Source organism: Palaemon carinicauda, chromosome 9 (genome assembly GCF_036898095.1).
Source record: "Palaemon carinicauda isolate YSFRI2023 chromosome 9, ASM3689809v2, whole genome shotgun sequence".
In the NCBI taxonomy this organism is placed as follows: Eukaryota; Metazoa; Arthropoda; class Malacostraca; order Decapoda; family Palaemonidae; genus Palaemon; species Palaemon carinicauda.
The window spans coordinates 104,579,412-104,589,940 of NC_090733.1; the positions used below are offsets into that span (position 1 = coordinate 104,579,412).

A 10,529-nucleotide genomic window follows, 5' to 3' on the forward strand; every position below is an offset into this window, starting at 1 on the left:
CTCATCTTTGCTGTGCGAACGCCATTGAATAAACCCTCAAAGGGCCCAACTGCAAATTTGTTATGCCTTAAGTGCTCTACCTTTCCATACCTATTCAAAATATCTATTATCACTTTATCATCCATCTCGAACGGTGCGTTCCTTATCGATACATACGAAACTTGTGAACTTAAATTTATAACTTTCACAGAGTCTGTTTCACTTAACTTTATAACTTTATCCTCGAAATTCTTCAAAACATCGGCAAATACATTTGCAGAGATTAGCTTTACCACAACCTTATTTCTATTTATATTCTGAACACCTTTCATGTCACTAATTCCTAATTTCATATGATTAAACAACACATTACTAACACTTTCCATGGTCACATAAGGCGCTGTAAAATGCAGGCCAAAGGAGTCTTTCCTCCTGAGAGCATGTTGTGTATTATAAGCCATCTTAACTAACCTGTTTTTATGTTTTGATTAACTGCCAGTTCTGTGTTTCTTGGAAACGGAGGGAGAGCGGGAGGGAGACACTACGAGCCCCTAACCCCCGAGGCAAGTCGCCTCAGGGCATACTCGTTCACCGGCCAAGAAGCTGGTTCGCCAGGTGTGTAATCAAAAGTAAATTTGCCTAAATTACAACACTGTCTTGGCACATATAACACTAAAAACACACCGCTAGTATCACATCACTTTTATACACTGCTGGAACAGTAGAAAAACGAGAAAGAGCCCATGGTATAATCTCAAAGTTGAGAGAGACAGGAGCACTTGAAAACACGTCTTCCTTCTTTGCCCGACCAAAGTGAAGTCCAACTTGGGCACTTGATGAGTAAAGAGAAGAACTTAGATTAGTATGGAAGATGGATTGCTGGAATATTACTTGTGGGAAGGAGGGGGACTCAAGATATTAGAAGAATGTGTAGTATATGTAATGTAAAAATTTAGGCTAGGGAAGCGTCTGAGATTTTATGGTCATATCATGATGAGGGAGGAGATGGTACCAATCAGTATGACTAAGATGGTGATGGAGAAGAGTGAGTGGTGTCAGTAGATCAAGTAAATGGATTTCTAGAAATTTCAAACCATCACCTGAAGGAAGATGTAAAATAATGACAGCATACTAGGCTATACTGAAAATAAAATAAATCAAAGAACAATTTGATTTATCACAAAGAAAATAATAGAAATCTCCCGCCCATAATACATTTATCAAAAAGACAGTTGTTCTTGGATAAACACAAATCTTCATCCTTTAATTAGAAAATTGATTCAAGCACAGCTAGATCTCTTGCCCTTGAAACTTATAACAATGTGTCAACAGTGGTCAGTAAATACCGGCCAGTGGCAGAGAACCCTGTCCCGTTACCACTACACAGTACAGTCACTTTTGTTCTAGTCACCGAATAATACAGATTTGCTATTGGCTTTCCTTCAAACTTGGGTTTTAGAATTTTCTTTCTTTAACTCTAGACAAGTCTCAAGGCCGAGAGATTCACCTGTTTCCCCGAGCAAAAGAGGTGAGCCTCTCCCCCAGGAGTTTCTTAATGTTTCAGATCTTGTTTCACTTGACGACTCAGTGCTATGCCTTTGGAATTTCATGGATTATGGGGTTTTCCCTCTAGAGAAAGGATAGTCTTTGCACTTAAGCCTTCAAAGGTGAATAAAACTTTAGCATCTTATGATATTGCTATTGGGTCTGAACTTGAGCGGCCAGCTAATAGTTTGCCCTTGAGTAAGAATTCTCTGACTGTCCAACCCCTTAAGAGTTTGATGAAGAAGACAAATGTCGGGAGGAGCAAGTTCTTATCGAAAGAGAGATCATATTCCTTCTAAATGTGGTTAGTGCTCTCGCTCTTGCATATCTTTAAAGCGGTGCAGACGCTCCCGTGATAATGCGAGCAATGTATCTCTGAGCGCGCAGGGAATTTAGACTCTGAATAATTTTTTACTGATAAACACACTACTTCCCAACTAGATCTGGAAACACTGCCTTGCCAGACCTTGTCGGTGCTCAGTGCACTTCTGATATGAGTGCACCTTGGGTGTACACAACAACAGCGCACTCACACTAGCCCACTTAACATATTGAGCCTTTGTTGCTCAAAGCAACAGCACGTTCCCACACTAACTCGTTTAACTTTTGCACACACAGTGATAGTTTCATGCAATCCCAGGGATCCGTGTGCGTCTCCTTTAGCGTGCTCTGTTTATGGGGATATATTTCCTTATATCCCGAACACATGATCACGATTATGTAGCACGTTCAATTATTGCAAAGATAACGATGATGGAAGGAGTATTCATTTGAAACATCCTCCTTGTCACTAGCATTGAGCACTAGCAATGCATGCTCGCCTATTCCCTTCCCAGATGGACAGAGTATAGCTGGTAAACAGGTGTGCCAGGGCACAACTTCTGCATGCATTCAGCCCAGATGATGACACTTACTGAACATAAGGAAACTTCTGTACTAGTGCCTGTTCGTGTCTAAGTTCGCTCGATCTAGGTATGTAGTCAGTTGACTTTTTACACATGGCTGGTTGAAAGAAAACAGAGCCGCAGCCCCTGCTTTTCCACTATTAAACGATTAGTCATTTAATATCAACCAATATTATTATTATTATTATTACTGGCTAAGCTACCACCCTAGATGGAAAAGCAGGATGCTCCAAGGCCAAGGGCTCCAACAAGGAAAAATAGCCCAATGAGGAAAGGAAATAAGGGAATAGATAAACTATATGAGAAGTGATGAACAATAAAAATAAAATATTTTAAGAATAGTAACAACATTAAAACCGATATTGCACATATAAACTATAAAAAGATACTTATGTCACCTGTTCAACATAAAAACATTTGCTGCAAGTTTGAACTTTTGAAGTTCCACCGATTCAACTAGTCTTATGAGGGAGTAGCATAAGTATTAGAATTAACTGCATACCTAGTATTAGGAACAGGATGGTACTTTCTGCAAAGATGTAAATGTAAAGGATGGTCAGAATTATGAAAAATCTTCTGCAACATACATAGCGAACTGATTGAAGAACGGTACCAGAGATTAATATTTAGATCAGAAATAAGAAATTTGATAGAACGTTTAGTTCCTGTCCAATAAATTAAGATGAGAATCTGCAACTGAGGACCAGAACATGTACTCGAAAACAATGTAGAATGAAAGAATCAATAAACCAATTCTTTGTGCAATTAAAGAAGAGACAGGCCTGATGTGTTTCTCAAAATTAAATTTGCTGTAGAGAATCAGACCTAAAACTCTAAGAGTCATACAGAGTTAAAGAAATACTATTAATGATGAGATCCGGATTCTGAGGAGCCACTGTCCTCACCTACTTACAATCCTACTTTGAGTTTTGTTAGGATTAAACTTAACGCTCCATAATTTAAGGAGTCAAGAACCACTACAGACAAAATATGGGAGACAGGCATTCCCTGGGGTGGTTGGTTTTCATCAGCGATTTGCTCCAAGATAATTTCTGTTCCTTGGTGTCATAGACACTGTCATCAAAATTGAGAACAATAGATAAAATTTGGAACTGATGTTTGCAGATGATTTAGGCAATGTAACATACACACAAAAAAAAGAAATGCAATAAAGTTTTTTTAGCTAAGAAAGAAAGGTTTGAAGATTGACATTGGAAAGACAAAGCCAATGATTAGTAGTAAAGGACATGAAAAGGTAAACATTCTATTGGAAGATGACAGTGCTGAAACAGAACAATAACTTCATCTACTTAGTATCAATAATAACAAAGGAGAACAGTTATAAGAATTCTAACAGTGAGATAGATTGTGAAACTAACAGCTTGGTGAAAATATAAATAAGTAACTAAAGCTTTTTTAAGAAAAGACAATACCATTAAAGCTCAAAATCAGGATTTATAAGGTTTGGAAAGAACCGAGATGATGGAGGCGAGGTGGATTGCTGGAATATCACTCTTGGAAAGAAGGGAGAGTCAAGACATTTGGGAAGATTTATCTTCACACTTTATTTTTACTATTTTTGTTAAGCCTCTCCATGATCTATATTAGCTAACACCCTCCCTCTGTATCGTAATTCAACCGCCATAGCTCACTTGTTCGTTGCTCGTGACGTCACACAGGTAAGAATTCTATGGCACTGCCCTTTATGTATGTATGAAATGTGTTATGGTTCCTGCAGTTTTCTGATCTGTTGGCACATGAGTGTTTGTTCTCCAATGCCCCAGGTAAGGATCTAGATATGCGTTACGGGGAAGTCTTCCCAGAATTATTTCCCACCCTATTAGAAGAATGTGTGCCATATGTAATGTAAACTGTGATACTGTGGCCACGTTACAAGAAGAGAGGACGTAGAACCAATCAAGAGAGCTATATAAACATTCGAGCGATGGAGAGGAGTTGGGGGGGGGGGGTCGTCAGTGGATCAGATGGATGGATGTGATGAGTAGGGATATTGGTAAAGTGGACTGGAGGAAGAAATGCAAGGAAACAGATGGAGAAATTTGACTCAAGTAGTATGTTTTACGGCAGGAGGGAAAAATACCTTATCTAGTAGGGTAAGGAAAAGTGAGTTTTTAAATCATGCTGCTCAACATCATGGGAAACATGTTTTTACAGATGGCTCCAAATCGGCTGCAGGAGTTGGAAGTGTAGCTGTGGTGGGGGATATTGTTATTAGAAGGAAACTCCCATCCTCTTGTTCAATTTTTACTGCTGAGCTGTACGCAATAATTCTCGCAGTCCAACATATTTTTAAAAATGGCAACCAAAATAGTTTTTATACAATTTTTACGGATTCCAATAGTGTTTTACTCTCATTAAAACAAATTATGCCAGGCCATCATCTAGTACAAGAGGTGCAGGACTGGTTAGTACTTCTGCAGTCTAGGAAGAGTATCAGTGTTCACTTCTGTTGGGTCCCTGCCCATGTTGGGGTGGATGGGAATGAACAAGTAGATAAGGCAGCAATGGAAGCTTCAGGGCTAAGTAATCCATCCCCCTTGAGTATTCCTTACAAAGATCTTAAAAGTGAGATTCATCTTTACTGTAAAAATAAGTGGCAAGCCCGATGGTCTGAACTGACCACCAATACAAAATTGAAACAAATCCACCCATTGGTGGATAAATGGTCATCTTGTAATTCTACAAGTAGAAGGGATACCATTATTTTAACTAGGCTGCGTATTGGCCATACACATGCAACGCACAATTATTTAATGAAGAGTGGGGAAGGGAGACAGGCCCCTCTTTGTAATACCTGTCAAGTGACAATGGATGTTAAACATTTTTTAGTCGATTGTCCTGTTTTTAATCTTCAGAGGAGGACACATTTACTCCAGGACAAACCTTTAAGAGATATACTGGGGGAAAACTGTAATACCCTGAACTTGAGAAAATTTATACAAAGTATTGGGTTATATTACGAGCTATAATTGATTTTATTAATTTATTTATTTATTTTACCCTTTTAATCCCTATTTATTTCACATCTAGATTTTATTGTATGAAAGTGTTACGATTTGTATTAAAGGTTAAAATGATACTAAATGGTGTGAGTGTACAGATATGATTGAATGATTTTCGTTATATAGCGCTGAATGGCCTTTGATGCCCCAGTGCTTGGCTTAATGCCTAAATCCTATATTCAATTCAATTCAATTCAAGTAGCCGACCCTACCAAACAATAGTGTTAATAAAATCGAAAGAAGAGGAAGAATGACAATTATATTATAGATATCATATAATGGCCTGATTGGGCTGTGTGAAAATCAAATATCGCTGTGTTGCAAGAAGGGTCGAGTAAAACTAGATATTGAGTTTTCAAGTCAACTTAAAGTCAATTCCTTGGCTGTATATTCGAAATTGTATTCAATTGTAACCGTTAATGGCCATGAGTGATATATAAGCTTTTGATTGTATTTTTTCATTGTTTATTGTTAAATAATTTTACAGGAACTTGTATAGGTCATTGTTTAGGATGATTTCCTTCTTCTTAAGGAAATTCTGACCGAAATTACATTATAAAACTGTGTAAATTTAGGATTATTGTATTTGCACAGTCATCAACTTGAAATCATAGGAGTATTCCTATCACAAAGGGAGAAATTGGGGTAATTACTTTTGTTTTCTATATTAAAATTTATGGTTCGTTTTCTTTAGTATTTCAGCACTAACAAATATAAAGAATTACAAAATGCTCTAGCTTGTTCATTAAGTTGCGAAGTTTTCACCCTATACAACGCAAAACCATTTGCTTGGAGACTTCATTTGTATAACTGTGTATCCTTATATATATATATATATATATATATATATATATATATATATATATATATATATATATATATATATATATATATATATATATATGTAAAATACTAAATTAACCTTTTAAATATATGCATTGAAAGATTAGTACAATCTCCTTTAACAAAAATTCCCAGTCTAAAAGGCAAGTTTGCCACAAATGAACGAGTCAATGGTAATTATGGTTAACGTGGAGGTCTCTGATTGGCCAGACCAAAACTGCCTGAATCTGAGTGGTCAAGAGACTTAGTAACATTTTGAATACTGTTGAAGGAAGGTGTGTTCCCTGTTGTTGTGATGAAGGACTGGGTTAAAATGTTGACTTGCAATTTTGCAGTATTCGTCAAATGAAAATTTCATTGTTGTAAGTGAATTAACAGTAGCTTACATATTTCTAAAAGGTTTTGTAGCATGTGGTAGCTTCCCAAACTTTGATGAGCCATCATATAGAATATACTGTATATTCCAATAGTCTGACGTCGTGTAGTGTCATTAGTAAATTTTATCAACATTTGGGCCCAGATCATTTTGCAGATTTACTGGTAATCTTGTTATGCATGAAGTAGTTTAATACAGAAGTAAAAAGCCATGTTCAGCTGGTGTTGGTGATTAAAGTGGCATGAAATTTAGTGTTATTTACGAGCTGGGCCGAGTGAGTGGTCTTGCTAGATTAATACTGATTTAATATATCGGCAACAATAACGATTTTTTTTTTTATGGAAGTATTTTTAACTTAAAGTCAGGAGTCAAGGCACCTGTGTATCAAGTATTGCCCCCCACCAAAGTGCATTTAAGGATAAAATTGAGGGGCCAAGTACCTGTTAACAACCACAGTGTCTGTCTATAGGCTTGAGTAAAATTAACTTTACATCCCTGCTCGAAAAGAATTTAGATAGAGAAGGTATAATTGTGAAAGGGAGTTTTTATTATTTACGATTTGGTAAGATATTGCTCAGCCTTTGGGATCAAACTAGTCTTGATTTATTTTCCGGTCAGCTGCCTCAGATATCAGATACTTACAATAGTCTCCCACGAGACATCCGAATAATTGAAGATATTATGGCTTTCAAGAGGAAACCGAAGACTTTCTTATTCTGTTAGTGTTTTAATAGTGCTGGTGAAACAGTAAGCGAATAATTCGCATTGTGAAACTTCAAATAATCCAGAATGAACATCATAAAATGACCTTAGAGGTCCTGTAGATAGTACGGTTCCACTGCTGCCTTTAAGTAAAGCAATAATAATCCTTGCTGTGATAGTATGCCAGTAAAGGTTAATCATAAGGCTATGAACCTGATGAAAAAAAGGATAGCATTTTGTCTAATGGTTGTGTTTGTGTGTGTATATATATATATATATATATATATATATATATATATATATATATATATATATATATATATATATATAATGAGAGAGAGAGAGAGAGAGAGAGAGAGAGAGAGAGAGAGAGAGAGAGAGAGAGAGAGAGAGAGAGAGAGAGAGTCGACTTGTATAACCAACCACTCATGGGCGTGGCCCACTACAATAGGCTAATCGTCAATTACTGACTTTTTGGTTATGGTAAACTAAAATGTACGGCAAGTCATTGCAATGCTCGACGGTCATTGAGGCTGTAGATTTAATCCCTTATTATAAATGCTTTTGCTAATTTTCCTTTGTAACAGATGATCCTTTGTAACAGATGATCCTTTGTAACAGATGATCCTTTGTACATTATTTATTGACTGTGGACGTCTCGACTTCCCCATTCGATTTGAAAGATGTATTTATGAAATTTATTTTAAGATATGATAGAAATTATGGAAATGCATTAGATTCCCTCGTAAAAATATAATCGAGAATATCATTCTTCATTCGAATTTTAGGACACCTTGTAGTTCAGTGTTCCATTGTTCCGTTGTATTAGTTGTAACATAAATGTAATTTAACGCATGACTGGAAGTACAGTACTAGTGACTAGTGGCAAGAGTGGTTTTGTTTGAAACGAAAAAGCCGGGTGAGTGGTCATTCGTAGTTAAGAAAGATGTTTACTATCAAGAGAAGGACACTTCCTCTTGTTTTACTCCATTTTTTATACGACGTTAAGATACAGTGTAAAGTTTAATATATGTTCACTGTTCAAATAATATAAAGAGTTTTCACGGCATAGAAATCGCTGGAAATGTACTCTATTAAAGCAAAAGCCTGCCATTAGTGGCAATATAATAACATGGGTGTTCATGGCATTAGTAATGACATTTGATTCGGTATGATTTAAAAAAATCAGAGAGCTCCGATTTGGTATACATTTCCTTGACAGTTTCAAATCGAAAAGTTTTTTCATTCCATGCCGATGATTAATGATACTGAATGGTATTGAATTGGTGCTACTTTGAATAAATGTACCGTGTATTCTAGGATATTTTGGGGTAATATATGGTACGTGGGCCACATATTTTTCCTACTAGTTATCTTGTAGTTTATCAATTTCTGACCTGATACTGGGGCAAACCCACTATTGAAGAGTTTTCCTATCCACTCCATATAAAACTATTGGAAAAAAAACTATTTTCTGTATTAGTAATGTTCAGATACACAACACAAGATAACCAGTTGGAAGAATAGATTAATATGTGATACTTTTAATTTACAGCGAAACTGGAATTCACTATAAGAATGATCTAATTTGGTATTTTTCTCTGACCAATGGGGACGGTGTCAAAGAAACTTACGTATCGACCGATAACATGGAAACGCCTCTTTATTGTCTGCCCATTTCTTGCTTTCGAGAGCATTTTTATGGCTTACTGCGCCTGTTTTGTTTTGCATTCGCTTTTGGCAGCAAATGTTTGGTAGGACGTAATCATTAGGTGGCTTTTCCAAACATTTTTGCACAATTTCCTGGATATTGCTACACAACCTCTTTCCCCCCCCCCCCAATATTGCTACACAACCTCTCCCCCCCCCAATATTGCTACACAACCTCTCCCCCCCCCAATATTGCTACACAACCTCTCCCCCCCCCCCATATTGCTACACAACCTCTTCCCCCCCCCCCACACACACGGCTTTAGTTCCAGCTCGAGTCCCGACTACAGTCGCAAGGAGACAGTTCAAAATTTAGTATGATTTCATCTTTTGCGGTAAATGATTATATTTAAAACATTCTCCGTTCAGTATATGGCAATTATTTCTTATTAGAAAGTATAAATATCACCGGAATAAGGACCCTCATGCTTGAAGTGCACAGCACAACCATATACTGTGTTCCAAAACAGGAACAATGAGATAATGATTATTTCCAACCCGAGTGAATCTCGGGAGACCAAAGACCATTCGAGAGACCTGTTGTAAATTCTACGCAATTATGATACTTCAATTTCCAGAACCCCTAAGCCCACGTAAACTACATATTATTGCTTAATATATGATGCTTTTTCTAGACAAATACACGAACCTTTTATTATTCAAGCTCGTTATCTTGTGTTTATTCCTGCCCTAAAAAACTGGGGCAAACCACCTGTTTAAGAGTTTTCTTACTACCTCGCTGTAAAATCAATAGTGGGGGATATCAGTGGGGAAAAATAAACATGAATAATTTGCAGCAATAGTATTGGTCAGAAATGCATAATAAACACAAGATAACTTGTTTAGAAAAAGATATGATTCATGTAAATGGCGAGAAATTAAAGTATTATTTATATGTCCCCCGAATGGTATTTGCTGGGCATTGGTTCACTTAACTTGCAAATAATCATCATGTCATTGCTTCTCTGTTCTGGTAAGTGGTACACCCAGCAACAAAACCGGTGTCGCCTGGCCAGACCTGACTTGGAGAGATCATGCTCCTCTTGGCCTGGAAGGTGGCCGACGTTAAACAACCAAGACATCGTTAGGATGGTTCGAATGTGAGGAGGAGGGAAATTACAGATATCACTCAAAGAAATGCGATGAAGAGAGAGAACTTTTTTATTCTTTTAAGAAATGTAATCTAATATTATTTTGAAACTGATTCATCAAAAGATTTTATAACTTTTTGTGAATTTTCCTATCCTATTTCTATATAAAATTTTCTTGAATAATATTGGAACTGACTATTCATATTAATATTCATAACATGGAAATATCCTTCATTTGCATTTTCTTAAGCAATTCCGCTCTCTCATACATACACACTGTAGCCTATGCATTATATGTACGGGCTAATAATGTATCGCTTCAAATAGCACCTATTGGGTCACCAATCATTAATAA

General features: G+C 36.7%; 1 long non-coding RNA gene across 1 annotated transcript in view; it reads left to right on the top strand.

The window, feature by feature from the left end:
- The first annotated feature begins 6,516 nt into the window (after positions 1-6,516).
- Positions 6,517-10,529, top strand: part of LOC137646816 (uncharacterized) — a 44,671-nt gene continuing 40,658 nt past the window's right edge. The window contains exon 1 of the long non-coding RNA XR_011045462.1: positions 6,517-6,657. This is a non-coding gene — a long non-coding RNA (uncharacterized lncRNA). The remainder of the gene's footprint in view (positions 6,658-10,529) is intronic.